Genomic DNA, 24,882 nt, shown 5'->3' with positions numbered 1-24,882 from the left:
AATACCAGACCACCTGACCTGCCTCTTGAGAAAGCTGTATCAGGTCAAGAAGCAACAGTTAGAACCAGATATGGAAAAACAGACTGGTTCAAAACTGGGAAAGAAATACGTCAAGGCTGTATATTGTCACCCTGCTTAGTTTACTTATATGCAGAGTACATCATGCGAAATGCTGGGTTGGATGAAGCACAAACTAGAATCAAGATTGCAGGCAGAAATATCAATAACCTCAGATATGCAGATGACATCACTCTTAGAGCAAAAAGTGAAGAGAAACTAAAGAGCCTCTTGATGAAGGTAAAATAGAGTAAAAAAGCTGGCTTAAAACCGAACATTCAGAATACTAAAATCATGGCATCTGGTCCCATGACTTTAAGGCAAACAGATGGGGCAATAATGGAAACAGTGACAGACTATTTTTGGGAGGGGGGTCACCACTGCAGATGGTGACTGCAGCCATGAAATCAAAAGATGCTTGCTTCTTGGAAGAAAACTATGAACAACCTAGAAAGCATATTAAAAAGCAGAGACATTACTTTGCCAACAAAGGCCCATCTAGTCAAAACTGTGGTTTTTCCAGTAGTTATGTATGGATGTGAGATTTGGACTATAAAGAAAGCTGAATGCCAAAGAATTGATGTTTTTGAACTGTGGTGTTGGAGAAGACTCTTGAGAGTCCCTTGGACTGCAAGGAGATTAAACCAGTCAATCCTAAAAGAAATCTGTCCTGAATATTCATTGGAAGGACTGATGCTGAAGTTCCAATACTTTGGCCACTTGATGCAAAGAACTGACTCATTGGGGAAAAAAAAAAAAAAAAAAAAAAAAAACCCTCTTGCTGGGAAAAATTTAAAAGAGAAGAAGGGGACAATAGAGGATGAGATGGTTGGATGGCATCATCGACTCGATGGACATGAGTTTGAGCAGGCTCTGGGAGTTGGCGATCGTCAGGGAAGCCTGACTGCATGCTTCAGTCCTTGGGGTCGCAAAGAGCTGGACATGACTGAGCAACTGAACTGAAATGAAATGTGCAGACGTAGTATGTTAGCAAGATGTTTTTCAGGTGAAAAGGCAATGTATAGAATATTACTGAATAATATGCTTTTTTTGAGAAACTAAAATAAAGATCTAAATAAAATACAAATTATCTAAAAATATCTATTTGGAAAGGAAAAATACTGGAATTTAAGGAAAATGAGTTGAACTGTCTTCTTTCCTACAGAGGAGCCAATAGCCATTGTCTACAGTTTAAAAAAAAGAAAAGTATATTTTTTAGAATCAGGGGCATAACTAACAGAAGAAAAACAAAGATAATTTAGTCTTATAGGGACTATAGGAGATAAGTTAAGAAAATAGACTTTGAAATCTAACCTCCTGTTTTTAAACCTGGATAGCTATTCCTTACCCATTCCAGTGTTCTTGCCTGGAGAATCCCAGGGACAGGGGAGCCTGGTGAGCTGCCATCTATGGGGTCGCACAGAGTCAGACACAACTGAGCGATTTAGCAGCAGCAGCAGCTATTCCTTAGCTTTATGACCTTAATCAACTGTTTTCTTGCCTCTAAACAGGTGATAAAAAGAGAATCCTTGTCATAAGGCTATTGTGTTTTGTTTTGGAAATAAGAATGAACAGCTCTTAGTCTAGTGCGCGACATATAGAAACTCACCATTAAATTTCAGAAATGCCAGCTAATACTATTACTTGAGAGGTGTGCATTAGATATAGAAGACACTGTATATATTTAAATGTTTGTCTCATCGTGATTTTACCAAAATGAAGTTTTAAAATCTTTCACAAATAAGGATATTTAGCAAACCAAAGTGCCCCTGATGTGAAGTAACAGAGAACTGTAGGCAGCAGTGGAGATTGATTTGGTGGGCATCATGGGGAGGACAGGGTCAGGAGACCAGAAACTGAAAATAATCATGAACAGAAACAGATAATGGTGGCTGGAGATACAGTTTGGGTTAAGCGCTAAGAGTCAGACACGACTGAGCGACTTCACTTTCACTTTTCACTTTCATGCAATGGAGAAGGAAATGGCAACCCACTCCAGTGTTCTTGCCTGGAGAATTCCAGGACCGGGGGAGCCTGGTGGGCTGCTGTCTATGGGGTCGCACAGAGTCGGACACACTGAAGCGACTTAGCAGCAGCAGCAGCAGCAAGCAAAGGCTTAATTTTAGATGTTGAACTTTGCGGGATGTCAGTCTACATACAGATAAAAATTTCCAACATTCGTTTATCCCTCAAATCAGGGGCTGTTTCTTCATCATTTTGAATTCCCACCACTTGCTTTACTTATCTGACACACAGTAGCACTCAATACATGTTGAATGAATAAATATTTGGATAGATGGATGGGTGGGTGAAAAGATGAATACTGATTTAAGTATCAGCTATATAAATGTGACAGTGAAAGCAAATAGTGTGTAAGCAAAAGACAGGAAGTAAATCTTAGAGAATATCTATATTTAAAGAAAAGTGAGCAAAAAAGGAGACCAGTGGGAGAGGTGCCACACAATTAACAGAAAACCAGAGATTACTGGATGAAGTCATGGAAGAAGAGTTAACTTATTAACAGTAGTTAAGTAGTTTTGCTTTTTTACTTCTCTTAGGAAAAACGAATGACTCTGGTAAGAGAGATTGAACAGAAAATGCCTTTGTACCTCAAAATATAAAAGCATCATATTTATAGATGATAAGGCTAGTTAAAACTCTGTCTTTGTAATTGAATAATTATTAGTGCTTGTCATATTGAGTGCTTGTCTGTAGCTACTGAGTACTAATTGGATTAAAATACTTTTCTGAGAGAAAATATGATTGCTTATCTCTCAAAAAAAAAAACTATACATACTAATTATAAACAATTGAAAAAATACATAAAATTGGAAGAAAGAATAAATAATTGGTTTAACTGTAACCTTTTGATTACTTTTGCATTTCTATAGTTGTTATATTGTGCTGATTTCTTAAGAAGTCATCACCCTAGACAAGTATTCATATTACCAAATGCATTTACATTTGTTAAAGGCAACATTATCCCTAGGTTATAGTAAGAAATATTCATACATTTTTTTCAGAGCAGGAACATTTGGTACATTTTAGATTTTCATATTTCAGATCATCTTGATCTTATACAAAACTTGTTGATATATGGATTCATTATACAATAATACATGGATATTGGTATTCTGCAACATAATACACATAGAAATGATTCCTTTCATATTCTGAATTCATGGTGGATAAATTTTATCCTTTTATTGGGCTCTGTTTCTGGGGCCTATGCATTCGATGCATGCTGTCTGAGCTGTCTCAGTGTAGCTGGTGATAGATCTTCAGGATATACCATTAACTCTTCTCTGGCTATGCAATCAAACATGCAATTTCACTACTAATGATACTCCTTAGGCTACAGGGATGTGAAATGGGTATTTTCAAAGTGAAGTTGCTAAGTAACATTAAGAAAATAGCTATGAAAGCAAAGTTAATGATCTCAGTTGCTACCATTTAGCTAAGGCATTTAAGCTAATAGCAGCATCATGTTGAATTTACTGTAACTCGGCATCTCCTTCTCTATGCTTTGTTGGAGACAACTTCATTCGGCAGACAACCATAACAGTTAGTGCTTTGGTCCCTCAATTGCTCAGCAAAATCAACAAATTAATACACGATGCAATTGTACGATGGTTATTATTCCCATTTCACTATTAACAAAATAATAAGCAAGTAATGTGATTTGATGGCAAAGAAAGAAATTAGATGAATTAAGAAAAAGAGGAAAAACACTGAAATGTGTTGATATGACCAAGGCAACATCCGTACTTCTGTTTTATATATTAAAAATGTGTTTGATGCAAATACCTAATACTTGAGAAATTCTTAAAATATTTTCCTGGATTTTAAGTTTCAGCCAGTGGTAACACAAAATAGAGAATTCACAAATTAGAAGTAGGTGTCTCAAACTGGCTCACCAGATTTAATAACTAATCCCTTATACTCTTGCTGTGTGATAAATTTGGGGGGAAATGTCAAATGGCTTATAGAATATATCCTTGGGTCCTGAAACTGTGAAAAAATGGCCACACATTCTTTGTCACAGAGACTCCAGGACATGTGACCATCACACTTTTTCAGGGTTCACTGAGAGACCACTGGTCAGAACTAGCCTTGTCTACAACCCACCATATTCTCAAATAAATTAAGTGGAATAGAATTTGAAAAAGAATAGACATATGCGTATATATAAATGCATTACTTTCTGTACACCTGAAAATAACACAACATTGTAAATCAACTATACACCAATATAAAAAAATGTTTTAAGGTGAGGAAAACAGTAAGAATAAATACTGAACAGGAGACTAGCTTCACTTCTCCCAAAGGGAGAATGGAGGGAAATGCTTCCCTTCCAAAAAATGTCTGTGGTGGTGGTGGTGCAGGGTGCCTCATCTCTCGTGAAGTTTGGGGGTACAAGGAACTATGAGAAATTGGCCTTTTGATTTGGGCTGGATGCCTGCTCAACTGTAGAACCCATCAATTCCTCCAGGTGTAGAGTTCTTGGAAGAGCATTCTGGGAACTTGTGATTAAAGTGTGATTTCCTTGTTTAGACCTACTCTGTCATGGTGTGAAAGAGGAGATACTTTACATATACCTTGTGAAGTTTGGGGAGATCTTTCAGAGGCCAGAGTTCTCTTCAATTCTAGAGACTTCTGAAGGCAGGAGGCCTTGCAGTAGCTCTGCAGGGCTTGAAACAATGCTGGTAAGATTTGGTTGAAAAGAATATGCTCCACTTTATGTCCCATTTCTCCATGATCCTTGGAGAGGGCAAATTAAACCTTCCTTGCCTTCTTTACATGGATTTACAGTTCTAGTGACAGTGTGTTAGGAGGAGCACTGGGTTAGTAGAGAGGCAGTGGTTGTGAGTTTTCAGGATGTTAAACCCTAAGAAGAAGCTGGGGTGTATATTCCTGATAGGGCTAGTTCCTGCACTCTAGGAGAGTGAGGTATTTACTTGTGTCATACTTTGGGTGAAGGTGGTATTCACATCACCAGTAGAGAGACTATCTCAGCATTAGCACACACAAAGCCCCATAGATCCTGCTCCACTAGCATAAAAATATCTTAATTTTCCCTCTCCCTCCTGCCTGATCCCAAACACAGAAGGCATCAGTAGCTGAGGGAGGAGGGTAGAGAGACCACTTTCCTCTCCTCTACTGCAAGCAATAAGAAGCACAGCTCAAGAGGAATAAGATGTACAATTGGAATTAAGTTCATATAGAAGTCTTTAACATTAACAGGATTTTGTCTTAAATTTAGAACAGAAAATGTACTCTAAACCAAATTATCAATGGAAATTTATGGAAGTTGGCAAAGATGTCATCAAGATTCCTACTACAAAGAGTGAAAAGGATGCATGACAATGTACAAATGAAAGGGAGGATTAATGAAAAATATCAAGTGAATTCATGTTCATACACAACATTTGGAAACTTCTCACTAAAGTGGTTCCATTATATTTGTGGTTAATTACTGCAATTTAGCAATAAAGACATGAAAACTATGTCAATCAGTCAATCAAAATTTTCCAACAAAATAGTCTTATGATACATCACTTAGGAGAATAGTTGAAACAGTACTACCTGTGTTTAGTTTGATACTGAATATATTTTGGCTTGAAATGAATCAATCCAAAATAATTTTGTTCTACACAATGAAGTCTTCACCAGAAAACAATATTTTTATGTATAATGTGTTCTTATAGAGCATCTCTCTAGAAAATGATCCAAGAGTTCAGCCAACAGAAATTTGACCCCATACCTTTGACTGGACTGGAGGAAATATGTCAATAAAGGTCACAGATCTGGGGACTAGGGGTAAATCAGAAATGATCCTGAATTAATAGAAAGGAACATAATGAAGAAAGGTGTGTGAGAACTATTAAGAGAGTTTGAGCTTTAGTAGCAGGTCAAAAATAAGGCTTCATCCCAATTCATCCATCCTTTTCAGAGAGGTATCTAAGCACCAAAATGCCTTAGAAAATCCTTCCTGAAGTGCAAACTATCCAGACCATCCCAAGACAGGAGAATAAGAGTTAAGATGATGATCAACTAGTGGGATCTTCTGGCATTTTTTGAGAAATACAAGTTAATCCTTACCTTTGAGTTCTTTTTGTAAACAATGTTTATAAATGATAAACCATGCTGGCAGGGTAGGGATAAATTTCAGGATGCTAGTCCAGAAACCACTTTTAGTAATTGTCCAATAGTGCCAAAGAATCAAATGACTATTTCTTGATTATAGGATAGTATAAATGTATCAATGAAATAAAATGACAGAATCTAACATTATTATACACCACCTGTGGGTCAAAAAGTCTATGTGCCTAATCTGAAATGTCAAGAGAAACATGAATTTGATAGTACTGAATTCATTCTTCTTTAAGGAGACTAAAGTTTAGCATTGACATTGAATAGCACTTAATGCTATTTCACTTAGAGTGGGACATTAGAAGCGGGATTCAATCTGAAATGCTTATTCTAGTGATTCACCTCTTTGCAGTGTATAAAGTATTTTAGCAAGGAGTCACTGTTTCAGAGAGAGTGATGTGTTATGAAAAGAAGAAAAAGTCACTTATTACTGCCAAAATAAGCAATAACAATGCTTAAGAGAATACAGCTTGGTCTTGCATGTGGTCTGATGAGGGGTGAGACTTGTGTCTCATTGTTATGAAAGCTCAGATTTGTTTTCCTACAGTGGCAATGTTCCCTTGATGACCCAGGTGGCAATCTTATTGATTTTTATGACTAAGTGAGTTGCTGCAGCTTACATGCATAACTAGTCTTAAGTGCTTCCCTGAGTGAAATTGACAGTTGATTTTATTTGGTTTACACAGTTTTCTTGTCCATTGCTATACACATTTTATAAGCAATGTGAGAAAAACCTAATTTTCTGCTGTTTACATTAGGCAGGCAGCATTTACTCTCTAGGGTTGTGAATGGGCTCCACTCAAGGGGTGAGATGGTCAGTTGATATTTCCCTGGCAATAATTTCATGCTTTCTTCAGGCAAGAGCCCTGTGGATAAAATGCTTTGCCTCTCCGATATCTCTATCCAGTTTCTTTAAAAATTTCTGGCTACTTGCCTTTCATCCTGTTCAACATACAAAGTTGAACACAAAGAAAAATGGTTGAAAGCTTCAGCTTGCCTTGCCTAATTCCCATGGGCAGAGATTAATTTCTGAGAAACTCAAACTAAAGTCTAATTGGTTGCTCTAACATAAATTCGAGAATTATGCCATCAGACTAAATGTAACATTTTTTAAGAAAAACTGTTCATTACACATATATTCAAATATGCATTCCAGTACCTTTCATCATAAAATAGATTGCTTAAAATAAATTACTGTTTACTACTATCAATACTTTAAGCTCAACATTCAGAAAACGAAGATCATGGCATCCGGTCCCATCACTTCATGGGAAATAGATGGGGAAACAGTGGAAACAGTGTCAGACTTTATTTTTGGGGGCTCCAAAATCACTGCAGATAGTGACTGCAGCCATGAAATTAAAAGACGCTTAGTCCTTGGAAGGAAAGTTATGACCAACCTAGATAGCATATTGAAAAGCAGAGACATTACTTTGCCAACAAAGGTCCGTCTAGTCAAGGCTATGGTTTTTCCTGTGGTCGTGTATGGATGTGAGAGTTGGACTGTGAAGAAGGCTGAGTGCCGAAGAATTGATGCTTTTGAACTATGGTGTTGGAGAAGACTCTTGAGAGTCCCTTGGACTGCAAGGAGATCCAACCAGTCCATTCTGAAGGAGATCAGTCCTGGGTGTTCTTTGGAAGGAATGATGCTAAAGCTGAAACTCCAGTACTTTGGTGAAGAGTTGACTCACTGGAAAAGACTCTGATGCTGGGAGGGATTGGGGGCAGGAGGAGAAGGGGACGACAGAGGATGAGATGGCTGGATGGCATCACTGACTTGATGGACGTGAGTCTCAGTGAACTCTGGGAGTTGGTGATGGCCAGGGAGGCCTGGCGTGCTGTGATTCATGGGGTCGCAAAGAGTCGGACATGACTGAAGGACTGAACTGAACTATCAATACGTAATATAATACATATTATCACTACTATCAAAGTTTCTTTCTCTCATACAGATACATTTCTTGCAAGAGTTGTCAATATTTGCTTTCTTCATATCTTTCATCTATAATTTATGGCTAAATATGTCTTCAACTTGCCCCTTTCCACAGAACACTCGTCTCACAAGTTCACCAACAGCCATCACACTACTACATCCAATAGACTTTTTCTCAGTACATACCTTACCTGAGCTCTCATCAGCATCCAAAATTGGCTCATTTTCCTTGACATGACCCTAGGGAGTGCTTCTATTGGGTGGGCCAAAAAGAGCATTCGAGTTTTTCTGTAATATTGATTTAACTTTTGGGGCAACCCAATACTGTGCTCTCATTATGCAGGCACTTCTGCATAGCCCACAACCCTGGCTTCCACGACTCTATTATTTTCAACTTTTTTCTCCTGTAGGGACCTTTCACTCAGCATCAGACTCTTAACTAATTAAGTCTTCAATGTCTTGACTTGGATATCTCATAGACACTTCAAACTCAGTATCTCAAACTCAATTCATGACATTTCCCACTCAGCTGTGGTCCTGGGCCAGTGCACTCTCCCAGTCAACAGTATGTTCATTCAACCAGCCATATGAAGCTAAAATCATTCTTAAATTTCTTCCTTACTTTCTGCTGCTGCTAAGTGACTTCTGTTGTGTCCGACTCTGTGTGACCCCATAGATGGCAGCCCACCAGGCTCCCCTGTCCCTGGGATTCTCCAGCCAAGAACACTGGAGTGGGTTGCCATTTCCTTCTCCAGTGCATGAAAGTGAAAAGTTAAAGTGAAGTTGCTCAGTCGTGTCCAACTCTTAGAGACCTCATGGACTGCAGCCTACCAGGCTCCTCCGTCCATGGGATATTCCAGGCAAGAGGACTGGAATGGGGTGCCATTGCTTTCTCCATCCTTACTTTCTACATCAAATTAATGACTAGAAACATATAGTTCAATTTTCCAAATATCTCTCACACCTATGTTCTTTCTCCTGCCTTGACCACTGCTGGTCTAGCTTAGCCCTCACCTGGATCATGGTAATTATTTTCTAATGTGTCTTTCACATTTATTCTGAACTTCCTCCAATTCATTCCACTCTCTAAAGTGTTCCTTTCAAAAGTCCTGCTTCTGATTAAAATTACTTCAGTGTGTTGGTAGGATAACATTGTTAAAATCATGAGCATGTTACTAAAGTGCATTCATGACCTCCCCCCTCCTCCCACCTGGTTCCTCAGTTTTACCCTCTGCATCTCCCCTCCCACCCCAGCTCATACTCTGCATTACTGACTCCACTCCCTCTTTTCAGTTCTCTCTGTTCTTTAAAGAGATGCACTCCTCCTCTCTCAGCTTTGGATCTTGTGCAAATATTCTTTCTTCTGCCACATTCCAACCTTATTTAGAGAAACCCCTACTCATCTTTAACTTCCGAGCTTAAAAATTGCATCTTCAAAACTCTAGCCCTGACTCATTCTGTTCTTTCATAAGCTTTCAGAGTACCTTGTACTTCTCCTACACAACATTTTTAATACCTTTAAGTGGATAATGTTATGTAATAAGTAGTTTACTATGTGTTCTTGCAATTAAAAAAGTAAACTTAAAAAGGAGAGAGACTGTGGTGGTCTATGTTAGCGGATTCTAAGAACTAGCACGGTATCTAACCTGAGAAAGGGAACACTGGACATATTTTCAATTAATGAGTCACTGACCCTCTGATTCACTTCCTAATAATTTGATTTAGTTTTTATGAACAATTTATATGAGAGAAAATTAAGAACAGGATTAGAGAGACCAGGAAAAGGTAAAAAAACATAAAATCTTAGATTATGACCCCATCTTTAGCTAGAATCCACAAGTGATGGGAAAAATATTTAAAACTTTGTAAAAACGAGGAGCCCACAGTCCCCCTCTTCTATTTAAATTCTTGTATAAACCTTGGCCTCCCTTTTGATCCCGTCCTTGTCCAGGTAAACCTTTACGGACTGCTGCTGCTAAGTCGCTTCAGTCATGTCTGACTCTGTGCGACCCCTGAGACGGCAGCCTACCCAGGCTCCCCCATCCCTGGGATTCTCCAGGCAAGAACACTGGAGTGGGTTGCCATTTCCTTTTCCAATGCATGAAAGTGAAAAGTGAAAGTGAAGTCGCTCAGTCGTGTCCAATTCTGAGTGACCCCATGGACTGCAGCCTACTAGGCTCTTCGTCCATGGGATTTTCCAGGCAACAGTACTGAAGTGGGGTGCCATTGCCTTCTCCGTTTATGGACTAGGTAGGCTTATTTCATACCTTTGACATTTGCTCAGCCTGTTCATCTGAATTCTCTGTTTCTACCTGAGCCAGTAGCTCACTGTTAACTGTGGTTATCATTGCTGCAGTCCATGATAAAATCAGTCCTGTTCCACCTAACCTTGATCTTTCCTCTTGGTCAATCTTACATGCTCTCATCTGTCCCACCATGCCATCATTCATCCCACTAACTCTTGCAAAAATTTAGTTCTCACCAAAGAACAGAAAATAACTGCTACTCCTAAGTAAACATGAAAGATGCTTAGATGGGGTTTGGGCTTTATCAAGTATCCATGTTGTTTTTGTGATAAAAGCAGAATTGAAATTATTAAGTAGGAAGCACGCCTGTTTACCATGTCTGGCCAATAAAATAAACTTGATTTACTCACTTATTCTAGACTTAGATGGCAATCTGAACTATTTCAGCCCAAATTTCTGATAATACTTAAATTTCAGTGTTTCCGCTTGATTGCTAAGTGGAGTTAAGGAGCCATACATGACAGACGTGGATCCAGGGTAGAGGGATAATACTCGTGATAGACTGAGAGTCAGGTGGTTAGGACTTATTCAAGGTTCACACACCCTCTAGGTCCAACCTGATTTTAGACACATGGCACAAATTTCCTGTGTCTCAGTTGTCTTTGTCTATAAAATGAGAATAGAAAAATGTATTTCAGCTGATAGCTTTGAAGATAATGCAATTAAAGTATTTTGACATAGGATGTTCTCCATAATTGTTAATGTAAATCATACTTTGAATTCCACATTTATCTAACAGGAATATAGTTGTTAATAGAGATATTTGGTAGACTTGACTGGACCTCTTTATATTTCTTACCAGAAAATACCCTAATGTTTGAATTTTAATTTGGAGAGGATTTCAGCAAAGTAATATATTAAAAAACTAAAATTTACATATCAATGCCTCCATCTATGGATATACTAATTAACTGTGAATTTTGCTATGACAGTGAAATATTACTAAGTTACAGAATACAAGGTTCAGTAAACTTTGCTGCAAAGGACTAGACAGTAAGTATTCTGGGCTTTGTAGACCATGTGGTCTGTGTCTCAACTACTCAATCCATAGTACAAAAGCAGCTGTAAACAATTCTTAAACCAATAAGCATGGCTATACTTCATTAAGGCTCCTATAATATTTTATCACAATTCTTAAATTAAAACTAAGACCACAGGAATTTTAAGTTCATATGTCATGGAATATTCACTTGTGAAGTTTTCCTACCATTTAAAAATTAAAAAAAAAAAAAAAATCCTAGCTCACAGGCCATGTAAACACAGGTGACAAGCTTGATTCAACCCACAGGTGGCAAGTTCCCACCGGATATTCTGTCTCTTTTACTGAATTATGATGTTCATTTCCACTGACCCTCTATTCATTATAGAAGTCCCATAAACACGAGGTTTTCTGTTTTATTTTGTGATGTATTCCAAATGTTTGAACAGTGACTAGTGTAAAGTAGAAAATTATTTGTTAAATAATTTTTTTTTCTTCTCCTGAACTCTTTATGATAGAAGTTTCTAGCAAAACAGAAGTTTTTACTTGCTCTTTGGCATGTTCTCAGACACAGAGGATTGAGGATTACAAAACTTGAACTGCAACATTTTGTAATTATTATTTCAAAGTAATAAAATAATTTAAAGAATGGTGTCAGGAGATGTTTATGCTACAGGTTAATAACTTGTAGGTGTATACAGTTAGAAAGTAGGCACGGATAATATATATGAAAAGTGAAAGTGTTAGTCGCTCAGTCGTGTCTGACTCTTTGTGTCCCTATGGACTGTAGCCTCTATCCATTAAATTCTCCAGGTAAGAATACTGGAATGGGTTGCCATTCCTTTCTCCAGGAGATACTGCCAAACCAGGGATCAAACCCAGATCTCTCACTTTGCAGGCAGATTCTTTACTGTCTAAGCTACAAAGAAAGCCCATAATATACACATATGTGTATATATGTGTTTATGTGTGTACTTAGTTGCTCATTCATGTCTGACTCTTTGTGATCCTCATGAACTGTAGCCCGCCCAGGCTCCTCTGTCCATGAGGATTCTCCAGGCAAGAATAGAGCAGTAGGTTGCCATTCCCTCCTCCAGGGGATCTTCCCAACCCAGGGATTGAACCCAGGATTCCTGCATTGCAGGTGGATTCTTTACCAACTGGTCCACAAGGGAAGCATATGTGTATATACACACATAATATAAAAAATATAATATATATACATATATGTGTACATATACACATAACTATTTTATAAACACATACAAGTTCCATATTGGTGCCTATATTTCAGAAAGCAACTTTACACATGGGCTTATAAATTGTTACACAAGTTACTTTTTGAGTATGATCCTTAAACAGATATTTAATCAGGGCAGCTAAGTGGTAATCACACTAATTAATCACAAAGTAAAAATACATTCACCTTAGGAAAATCAACACTATTAAACTCTGATTAATTGGCTTTAAAAAACACATTGTAACATAATTATTTTAGGACACAAGTATTTTTTGATAAACTAAGTGGGCTATATTCAGCTGTCAGAATTATATCACATCTTTCATAAAGTAGGAAAGCAGACAAAAATAAGTAGCTTTTAAAATCATTATACAATGGAATTATTGTATGTGATTTATTTAAATGGTATTAGCCCAAATCATAATTTAAAACCAGCAAATTTATCATCATACTTGAATGCTTGAGGAGAACAATTTAATCCACTTTTAAACTCAAGTTAATTAAAACAGTTCTTACATTATTTGCAACAAAAGCGCTGCTAACACTTGGCACTCCTGTGCATCACAACAGTTCTCAATCATTGTCATTTTGTGTTTTTGTTATCACTGCTAGAAAGCCTAGAAAATTCAGTGCTTGTTTCTCCTCTGAACTGGAAAAAGACACTAAGCTTAATGGGCTAAATGAAAGAGCCAATTTGCACAAAAATGCTTTGAACATATTTAAATGTGACATCTAGTTAAGCTTCTAGTAGAAATGTCATCATCCAATGAATGAACAGGGCAAGAATGCCTGAGACACAGCTGGCATTGTGAGTGGCATCAGTATAGTAGATGATGGATTAAAGGAATACTTGGAGATGAACTATTTTGAGGTTCACATTTGGAATCACAGAAATAAAGTGTATCAACTGCCATCTGTTTCTTCAGATGGTGCCCCTACTCCCATTTCTTGGCCTTGCTGATAGATTGTCATCTGGGCCCAATGTGAACGTGGTCAGTGCCAACTATATACTAAACAAACCGTCCGTGTTGTTTCTCTTTTATTCATTGGTGCTTATTTTGGCTTGAGAATACACTACAGTACTCTGTAAAAACATCAATTACTAAAGACAACATATGTTTGATAAAATAATACACGAAAAAATTATTTGTTGTTCAGTCACTCACTCGTTTCCAACGCTTTGCGACCCACAAACCGCAGCACTCCAAGCTTCCCTGTCCCTCACTATCTCCCAGAGTTTGCTCAAAATCATGTCCTCTGTGTCTATGGTGCCATCCAATCATCTCATCCTCTGTCGCCCCCTCCTTGTCCTGCCCTCAATCTTTCCCAGCACCAGTGTCATTTCCAATGATTTGGCTTTTTGCATCAGGTGGCCAAAGTATTGGAGCTTTAGCATCAGTCCTTCCAATGAATATTCAGGGTTGATTTCCTTTAAAACTGACAGGTTTGATCTCCTTGCTGTCCAAGGGACTCTCAAGTATCTTCTCCAGCACTACAGTTCCAAAGTATTGACTCTTTGGCACTCATTCTTCTTTAAAAATCATGTATTATTCCTAAGTTGGGAAACTCTGTCTGTACTTGAACATATAAACGCACATTAGTTCTACATAAATAGCATCAATTTTTATGGAGTCTGCTTTTTTTTCTTCTTTACCCCATAGCTTCAAAATTAATCCTCGCCATTGACTTTAAAGGCTGTAGTTTAGATGTATCACAATTTATTTAATTATGACCTTATTTATGGACACTTAGTATGTTATCAATTTAACAGTATGATATACAATTCTTAGTGAACATTTTGTACTTACATCCTAGTAGTAATCTGTGACTATTAGTCTGGATAGATTCCTAGAGGGAAAATTCATGTCAAACGGGACTGACATACTAAATTTGAAAATAAACTAAATATTCTTTCAAAATGGCTTTACCAGTAGTCTAAGATTGGTCCAATTTTTTGTATCTTCATTTGAAGCAGATATTGTAAGTCTTTCTGTTTATGGTCAAGTATATAAATTAAAATAACCATTATTGCTTAAATACATGTTTCAGAGTATTGTGAGGTCAAGCACCTGTTCATATATGAAAATCTCTATATTTTTTGTGTTCTGAATTGTGTTCTTAATCTTAGAACATTTTTATTGGGTATCTTTCTCTCATTGTTTCATAGGTGTTTCATAATACCCTATGCCTATTTGCCTATTATATTTATTAGAAATGTTTCTTCCAATATTTATTCAAAGTTATATTTTAGAAATAAAAAATACTTCATTTTAGTTTTGTCAAGTATATAAGTACTTGCATTATGGTATCTGGGCTTTTTTTCTTCCTAAGGTCTTCCTCAAATATTATAACTGGAATTATTTTCCACTATTATTTCTTACTGTTTGAATATGTTTAATTTTACCTTTTGACTTCATCTGAAGTGCATATGTGAGGCTGTATTATACAAATATGTGTGGTGTAAAGAAGGTTTTTATTTACTTACCAATGAGTAGCCAGTACAAAAAGCATCATTTATTGACTACACTTCCTGTTTTAAAATGACAACGCTATCAAACTATTTCCTGATGGAAACTCTTTTGGAATCTGTGTTCCACATAACTTTATTTTTTCCTACTCATGTATATATTACTGTGTTTCTTCTATTACAGGTTTCTGAACTTTTGGGGCATGTAGCAAAAGAACACCATAATCACTGTACTTCTTTTTAAAATTTTTCTTGGTTATTCCTTCACACTTTTTACCCATGTAAATTATGGAATCAGTGTGTTGTATTTCACAAAACATCTTTTGGTTTGTTGATTGGTATCACATTGAATATACACATGGAAAGAAAGAAAGAAAGTATTTATAATGACAAGACCTTAAATGACCCTCAGGATCTCTGCACAGAAGCTGATACACCTCACAAGCTGCCAACATCTTACTCATAGGCTGAGACACTACCCTGTACTTATACAGGTATGGACTGGATTCAGAGACTATTATTCACAGGCAACTCAAACAAATAAAACATAATGCGAGTATTTTAAGCTTAACATGAGAAGGATAATTGAGTGAGTTAAGTCCTCATTTCCACTACATATCATATTGTCTTCATGTAACAAGCTGCAGAATAACACAAATTATAATAAAAAAAGTTGATTGAGCATGAAATAAGAACAAAGGAAATTCATTATTTAATTCAAATATTTAATGATGCAATGGATCCAACTATTCAATAGAGATTCACAAACTACTTGGCTTGGACAGATAAATGTCCTGTGTCAAGCTATACTCTCTCATGGACATTCTTGGAGGCCTGTTAACCATATCTGCCTTTTTCACACTCACATTCCAATAATTCCATTTTGTAGCAGACCTATTCTTGATGGACACAGATATTCACATGCATGTTTTCCATCCACTAAGACCTGATGAGCTGTAACTGAAATCTTGATAAGTGGCAACTTTCGTGACTCAGTGGTGAATGACAACAAGGGGCAAAATTGTGAGAATAAATATTGTGCTATCCTCCCATATAGGTCCATAGTTCATCCGACTAATAACCTTACCAGTCTGGAGGTCAGAATTTGCTAAGACTGGAAATATCCATATTATATTGTTAGATATTATTTTTATACCTTTAGTAGATTCCTAATTTACATTATTTCTAGGTTCCCAAGAAGCACTTCTTTCTGCTGTTAGTTTCTCTTCACTTTGGCAGAAAGTTCCTCCAAAGTGAAGAGGAACTAATGGTAGAGAAACTGCATGGCAAATAGATGGGGAAACAATGGTAACAGTGACAGACTTTATTTTCTTTTGCTCTAAAATCACTGCAGATGGTGACTGCAGTTATGAAATTAAAAGATGCTTGCTCCTTGAGAGAAAAGCTATGACCAACCCAGGTAGCATATTAAAAAGCAGAGACATTCCTTTGCCGACAAATGCCCATCTAGTCAAAGTCATGGTTTTCCCAGGAGTCACACATAGATGTGAGAGTTGGACCATAACGAAAGTTGAGCACTTAAGAATTGATGTTTTTGAACTGTGGTGTTGGAGAAGACTCTTGAGAGTCCCTTGGACTGCAAGGAGAACAAACCAGTCAATCCTAAAGGATGTTGGTCCTGAATAGTCATTGGAAGGACTGATGCTGAAGCTTCAATACTTTGGCCACTTGATGCAAAGAACTGACCCATTGGAAAAGATCCTGATGCTGGGAAAGATTGAAGGCAGGAGAAGAAGGGGACGACAGAGGATGAGATGTTGGATGGCATCACTGATTCGATGGACATGAGTCTGAACAGGTTCCAGGACCTAGTGATGGACAGGGAAGCCTGAGGTGCTGCCGCTCATGGGGTCACAAAGAGTTGGACATGACCAAGCGACTGAACTGAGAGGCACTTCATTTATTCTCAAGACCTAGATTTACTTGTATTTCATTTTTTCATGAAAATTAGATGCTTTAATTAAAAATAGCTATTCTATATCCCTAGTTTTTGTGACAATCCAAAAGGAAATCAATCCTGAGTATTCACTGGAAGGACTGATGCTGAATCTGAAGCTCCAATATTTTGGCCACCTGATGCAAAGAGCCGACTCATTGGAAAAGACCCTGATTCTGAGAAAGAATGAGGGCAGGAGAAGGAGGTGACAGAGGATGAGATGGATGGATGGCACAAATGACTCAATGGACATGAGTGTGAACAAACTCCAGGAGGTGGTGAAGAAACAGGGAAGCCTGGTGTGCTGCAGTACATGAGGTCACAGAGTCGGACACAACTTAATGACTGAACAGCAACAATTTTTGTATGTTTTTCAAATTTCTTGCTACATGATATGATGCCCATTAATCTCACCATCCCAGTCCCCCTATTCTGTTTGAATTTTAACTACTTAGGGTTCATCACAAGCATGATGCCCATGGCTAGACACAACAGTCCTGGTGTTAGCCAGCTACTTTTTCCATTGTCATGTGTCCAGCATAGTATCTTATTACACAATACTTGATCTATATATTTTCATTGTGTACCCATATTTCACCAACACAAATATAGCTTACTCAGAAAAATCCTTTTAATTATCCTGACTTAATGTTTAAAATTTTCATATTAGAGTCACAAAGATGAAAAAGTCATAATTGTTGAATTCACAGGTGTATGCATAAACACAGCCCAAGAGTGAAACATCACACCTTATAAATACATCAGATGTCAAAAAGATATATTGTCCACTTTATGCCCAGCCTGTTCTCCTTTCACCAGGGCCTCCTCTGAATGGGTAGCCTATGTGGTCTTGATCTTGTTGCTCCTAAATAACCCCATTTTCTGGTCAGAGCTGAATGTACAGGTGGACACCTGGCTCAGGTCACTTGCTTTATGGGAATTCAGTTCATTAGTTGAAGATAATCCAAATATTCTTTTCCTCCCATAAATTTGGAATTGGAAAACTAAGACAATTAGATTCATCTCATGCAGAAATGAAACCTCTTATAAAACTAAGTCTAGACAAAGGCATATACAGTTCAAAGCTGTGAAGTACAATGAAGCCAAAGGAGGAGAGAAAGCTATTCTGCAGAGAAAAGGTGAACAAATTTGGGAAAAGCAGAACCATCTGCCTCTGAGGGCCCATGGTAAAGAGAGGGCCTCTGAGGTAAAGAGAGGTAGTTTTAACTCTTGGCTCTCCATTTGACCATGATGAAAAATGTTTGGTGGTTTGGATGAAAACTGTTGGTGTTTTTCTACTGAAAGCTATGCCTCATCAATCAAGCTCCTAATATTTAAGCTGCTTTGACTGGACTTTTCTTCCTTATAAAACATTGTGAGCATGTAAGTCAGTCATGGGAATAGAGAAATGCAGCAATCAATTTCTCTTTGGGACATCAAGGAATGCTTTATTTGTGCACATAATGGTAAGGTGAACATAAACGGGTAGAGAAATGAAGGGAATAATTCTATATAGGAATGAATAATGAAATAATCTGTAATACCCAGGGGTGGTGTAAAGAAATATTTAGACATATTAATTTCCTTAGATAATAGTAGTCAGCTAAAATTCTTACTGGCATTAGTCAATAGACAAGTGATCCTGGTCAAAGACCTGAAGGAAGTAAGGAAGCAAAGCATGTGACTATCAGGTGAAGAACACTCCAGCCAGAGAGAATAGAGCCCAAAGGCAGAACCTGACTGGTGTGTCTTAGGAAATATAAGATCAATGTGACAAGAGGGGAGGGGACACAGATGGCCAAGTGGGAAATGAGGGCAGAGTTTGGGGACCACAGCATATAAGCTTCTACAATCTAACTTCGGAGTCTGATCCTTTATGGTGATAACCATGGGAAACCAGGGAGGATTTTGAACAGAGAAATGACAAGATCTGAATTCTATTTTAACAGAATCATTCTTAAATGTTCAATAAGTCATATAATCATAATCACTACTTTCAATTTACCAACAGCAGCTCCAAGTCTCTAATAATGATGTAGTCTCAACCATTTGGCTTAGTTGATATATAAGTAATTGAGAAGTTAGATCAATGGATTTACTTGAATTTCTTTAAGGAATTCATTACCCTCTCTATACAAAAATTTTAAGTGACAATTTATTAGCAAATAACATGACATTATAAACTAGAAACGAACAAAGAAAAAATTTCTCAGATTAAGTACAACCTTAAATAAAGTGAAACAAACATCCAAAGAACATAATATAAATTATCTGACACACAAAGGCTCTAAAATTGTTAATGCTTACTCTTATCAATTAAAAGTAAGAGCGGGTCTTATATTTTGACAATCAAGCTAGAGATAGAGGGTAAGATTGATATTTTGTTTTTAAAGAAGTAGTGGTCTAATCACTATATATAGAATGTCCTAATTTGAAGCAATGTAAATTCAGGATGAAAATAGTCTTTTTAACAACATAGAGTAATATGTTGAATATGCTTATTAGTAAAACTAATTAAACATTAGATGATATGCAACTAGAGATTATCATACTAAGTCAGTCCAAAAGAGAAATACAAATACTATATGATACCCTGTAGAATCTAAAATGTGACACAAATGAATCTATCCATGAGACACAAACAGACTCATAGACACACAGAGCAGACTTGTGGGTGTCAAGCGGGAGGGAGTTGGGAGGGGGATGAAGTGGGAAGTTGGGGTTAACACATTTAAGATATTACAATATGGAATGGATCAACAAGAAAGTCCTACTGTATAGCACAGAGAGCTATTGAATATATTCAGTATACTACAATAGACCATAATGGAAAAGCATATTAAAAAAATAAAACATATGTATAATTGAATTACTTTACTGTACATAAATTAACACATTGTAAATAAACTATACTTTATTTTTTTTAATCCAGATGCCTATTGAATTATTTTTGTTTCTAACTAGTTTCTTAACTCATACTGTAAAATGACAGTTTTAGATAATAATTTCATAGGCTGAATTAGATAGGCTTTAGGTAAAACTGTCAATAAGGCATAGGAAATTAACTTCCATTTTTTTAAATAAAAAGTAACATCTCTGAACATAAACTATTTCTCCCTCAATTCCACTGTTGCATTTTAAAATAGCCAATTGTGAACAACTGTAAATTTTAACAACACATTCTTTAACTTCTCTATGACTTTATCAATGTTTTTGCCTACACATGGACAGTTCTTCCGACTTGTTTACCTAGTGCATTTCTTACCATCTGTAAATTTCACGTAGAGTCCTTCTACATGAAGCTTTCCCTCACTTGCTCAATTAAGTTCCACTTTCCCTGTGCTTCTTAATCAGTTTTCTATTACAGGTTAACAAAATATATCTCTCTGACCATGGCCTACAAAGCATCTCCACTTTTAAGGACCATGTGATTCGACTGGAGATGCCTATATAACCCAGTATAACCTCCTCATCGCAAGGTCCTTAATCACATCTGCAAAATCCCTTTGCCACACAAAGTAACCTTTCACAGTTTCCACATTTCTAAAGATGTGGACATCTTAAGAGGTCACTATTCAGTCTACCACAGCATCTAAAGCACAAACATCCACTAAAGAAACACCACTGAGTGTGTAATGTTAACCCTTGAATAACCTGGGTTTGATGCACTTACAGATGGCTATTTTTCAGTAGTAAACACTACCATACTACCAATGCCATCCACCATTAACAGTCCACAGACCTTTAACCACAGAAACAGAGGAACCGTATATAGTAAAGACCAGCTATAATTTATCTGTGAGTTTAGTGGGGGAGGGTTTGAGGGGGGACCTCACCCATGCATTGTTGAAGGGTCAACTATAATTATTGATTTGGAGTCTATTTCTCCATGAAAGTATACTTTTGGGCAATAGGCTTGTTTGTTCTACCCACTGTATTTAACATAATGCCTTACAGAAAATGCAAAGTGGCTCACTAAATATTTAATGAACACACTTATGAATTAAATACATATTTAAAGCTATATAGTACTGTTGAAACAAAGGACTATGAAAAATCAAAACAGTGAATGTTTATTTTAGAGACATGTTTACTTACAGAGATTCATACTATATAAATATGTTTTTGTTTTATACAGTATAAGATTAAGGTTACTTATTTTGATTTAAAATATCAAAATAGGGTATGTTAGATTTTTCAGTACTTTTGGTATATTTTCATACTGTAAATCACTTTATGAAATCTGGAGACATTCTGTATATTTATAAGAATATTTCGATCATATGGACAATGTTTCTTAATGCTTTTTATCATTGACTTTGAAGTAATATTGGGGTTTTGGGTGGTTGTTTATGTTTTATTGTTGTATGGTGCGACAGTTATTAAATACTTAAATTAGGCCATTAATTGCCAATAGCTGTGGTCATTATGCACAAGGAACTAATATCCTTTAAGAAGTTAGCCAGAAATGTAGGTATGCTACAATTTATACTTTCGAATATTACAAGGAAATTATTACAAGTAAAATTCCTTCACTATTTTGTAAAGATCTTTCAGAGGTGGCCATATGACTCAGTAACAGAGTCTCCATAAATAGTGTTAAGATGAATTTACTTTATATCAATTTAAATGATAATTAAACTCACACCTAATATATGTTTCTCTGAAAAGTCATTTGCAGGCAGAATCAAAAACTGAAGGTTGTTCTATTTACCTTCATCTGCTTAATTTTACACTGTAAGAAATGAAGATACGTAAATAAAATGGAATGTGTAATTTACAATGCCAAATACAGAGAAGAAGTATTTGTACCTTCCCTAAACAGATTAGGATGGTTCAAGAAGTAAAGAAACATTTTTATATCTCAGGGGGTCCATAAGGTAAGCATATTTACAATTTACTGAGTAGAATTTAAATATAGGTATTTATAAAAATGAAACTTTGAACTTAAAACTCAACTTGATATGGTGTTACTTAATACTTTGCTTGGTTTTCAATATAGATAATAGTATCAGTACTTAAAACAACAGCTTAATAATTTTGAGGATCATCAAGTGCTTTGTTTAAGTTGAAGTATATTTTATTTGGACTTTCTCCTTGTAGACCAGTAATTGACCTCTATAAAGCTGACCAAAGTTATTTTTCCTGCACAATTTATATTATTTTTCAATACGTATCATCTTTCTCTTATTTATTTATGGATTTTGTTTAAATTTATTACATAATAAAATCAGACTATTTACAGAATAATTACACAGATTGTCTTTAGGTCTTAATATTATATCAGATTTCTATTTATTCTATTTCTCCCAAGTGAAGTCACTCAGACGTGTCCAACTCTTTGGGATCCCATGGACTGTAGTCTACTAGGCTTCTCTGTCCATGGTATTTTCCAGGCAAGAGTACTGGAGTGGGTTGCCATTTCCTTCTCCAGGGGATCTTCCCAACCCAGGGATCGAACCCAGGTCTCCTGCATTGCAGGCAGATGCCGTACCCTCTGAGCCACCAGGGAAGCCCTAATTCTCCCAAAGTCTTCAAAAGAATTTTTTTTGTTAACCTGTTTTCAGTGCAAGGCAATGCTGTGTACCAATTTATGTAATGATACCTCATTTAATTTCCTTAAGTAGTAGTGGAAGAAAAAAGGCTAATTTGAAACATAGGTCTAAATAAGTAGTACCAAGAATATAATTTTCATTCAAATTTGGATTTAACATTTAAAAAAGAATAAATAAAGACCATATTTAAAATAATGGCTTCTTAATTTAATGAAGGAGTAGCTGATTCAAAATCTCAAATATGTATATACATATAATCTCAAATATATATCAAATATATATTTCCATTAAAATACAGGGATTAGATTATAAAGGTTACCAATAGATCATTTTATCAATTAAATGTTAAAACAACTTTTTCTTTTAAAAGTGGATGGAACACTTAGAGAATTAAGCCACAAAAAGCTCCTTTTACACAGACCTTCCTTTTCCAACACATAATTCAGAGTGTGTATCCTTGAAAAAATTTTCTTGCCTACGCACATTAGCCTTAGAAACAGACCAAAGAAACTGTGATGAATTCAATTCTTCACATCGTTCAATATAAAAGTAAATCAATAAAGAGCTAATTTCTTAGTATTATGTTCAAATAAAAATGTTAATTCAGTTATGGATATTTACCAATAAACTAAATGTTTATCCTGTGGAGAATTTCAAGATGCTAATTTTGAGCTTCACATTCATCATTCAAATCATGATTAGAAAAATTATTAGTAAAGGTTAATACTAACCACATTTTAAAATCTGCAAAAAGTAGATTATTATAATAAAGAGTGGAAGTGACAAATACATTCAAGGGATTAGATTTCATAGACAGAGTGCCTGAAGAATTATGGATGGAGGTTCCGAACATTGTATAGAAGGAAGTGATCAAAACCGTCCTCAAAAAAGGAAATGCAAAAGGGCAAAATAGTTGTCTGAGGAGGCCTTACAAATAGCTAATAAAAGAGGTGAAGTGCAAGGCAAAGAATAAAAAGAAAGATATACTCATCTGAATGCAGAGTTCCAAAGAATAGCAAGGAGAGAGAAGAAAGCCTTCCTAAGTGATCAAAGAAATAGAGGAAAACAATGGAATGGGAAAGACTAGAGATCTCTACAAGAAAATTAGAGATATGAAGGGAACATTTCATGCAAAGATGGACAGAAAAAAAAAATGACAGAAATGGTAGGGACCTAACAGAAGCAGAAGATATCAAGAAGAGATTGCAAGAATACACAGAAGAACTGTACAAAAAAGATCTTCATGACCAAGATAATCACAATGGTGTGATCACTGACCTAGAGCCAGACATCCTGGAATGTGAAGTCAAGTGGGCCTTAAAAAGCATCACTACGAACAAAGCTAGTGGAGGTGATGGAATTCCAGTTGAGCTATTTCAAATCCTAAAGGATGATGCTGTTAAACTGCTGCACTCAATATGCCAGCAAATTTGGAAAATTCGGCAGTGGCCATGGAAAAGGTCAGTTTTCATTCCAAAGAACGCAATGCCAAAGAATATTCAAACTACTGCACAATTGCACTCATTTCACCTGCTAGCAAAGTAATGCTCAAAAGTCTCCAAGCAAGGCTTCAACAGTACATGAACTGTGAACTTCCAGACGTTCAATCTGGATTTAGAAAAGGCAGACAAACCAGAGATTAAATTGTAAACATCTGCTGGTTCGCAGTAAACACAAAAGAATTCCAGAAAATCATCTATCTCTACTTCATTGACTACACTAATGCCTTTGACTGAGTGGATCATAACAAACTGTGGAAAATTCTTCAAGGGATGGAAATACCAGACCACTTTACCTGCCTTCAGAGAAACCTATATGCAGGTCAAAAAGCAACAGTTAGAACTGGACATGGAATAACAGACTGGTTCAAAATTAGTAGAGGAGTATATCAAGGCTGTATATTGTGACCCTGCTTATTTAACTTTCATGCAGATTACATCATGCAAAATTCCAGGCTGGATGAAGCACAAGCTGGAATCAAGATTGCTGGGAGAAATATCAATAACGTCAGATATGCAGATGACACCACCCTTATGGCAGAAAGTGAAGAGGAACTTAAGAGCCTCTTGATGAAAGTGAAAGTGGAGAGTGAAAAAGTTGGCTTAAAACTCAACATTCAAAAAATGAAGATCATGGCATCTGGTTCCATTACTTCATGGCAAATAGATGGGGAAACAATAGAAACAGTGACAGACTTTATTTTTTGTGCTCCAAAATCACTATAGATGGTGACTT

The 24,882-nt window shown here is 36.4% G+C and overlaps 1 protein-coding gene across 4 annotated transcripts in view; it reads right to left on the bottom strand.

The window, feature by feature from the left end:
- GPC5 (glypican 5) overlaps positions 1–24,882 on the bottom strand; it is a 1,588,740-nt gene that overhangs the window by 489,683 nt on the left and 1,074,175 nt on the right. For 3 of the 4 annotated variants that reach the window (XM_019971624.2, XM_070799877.1, XM_070799878.1), the window contains one exon: positions 1–24,882. This exon is cut by the window's left edge and continues 17,935 nt beyond it; it is cut by the window's right edge and continues 38,562 nt beyond it. The exons of the other annotated variant lie outside the window; for it this stretch is intronic. The gene's annotated coding sequence lies outside the window, so the exon portion shown is untranslated. 4 annotated transcript variants of the gene reach the window in all.

The sequence above is a fragment of the Bos indicus genome, chromosome 12, assembly GCF_029378745.1.
Source record: "Bos indicus isolate NIAB-ARS_2022 breed Sahiwal x Tharparkar chromosome 12, NIAB-ARS_B.indTharparkar_mat_pri_1.0, whole genome shotgun sequence".
In the NCBI taxonomy this organism is placed as follows: Eukaryota; Metazoa; Chordata; class Mammalia; order Artiodactyla; family Bovidae; genus Bos; species Bos indicus.
The sequence above is the reverse complement of the archived record's forward strand: the minus strand, read 5'-3'. Positions and strand labels throughout refer to the sequence as shown.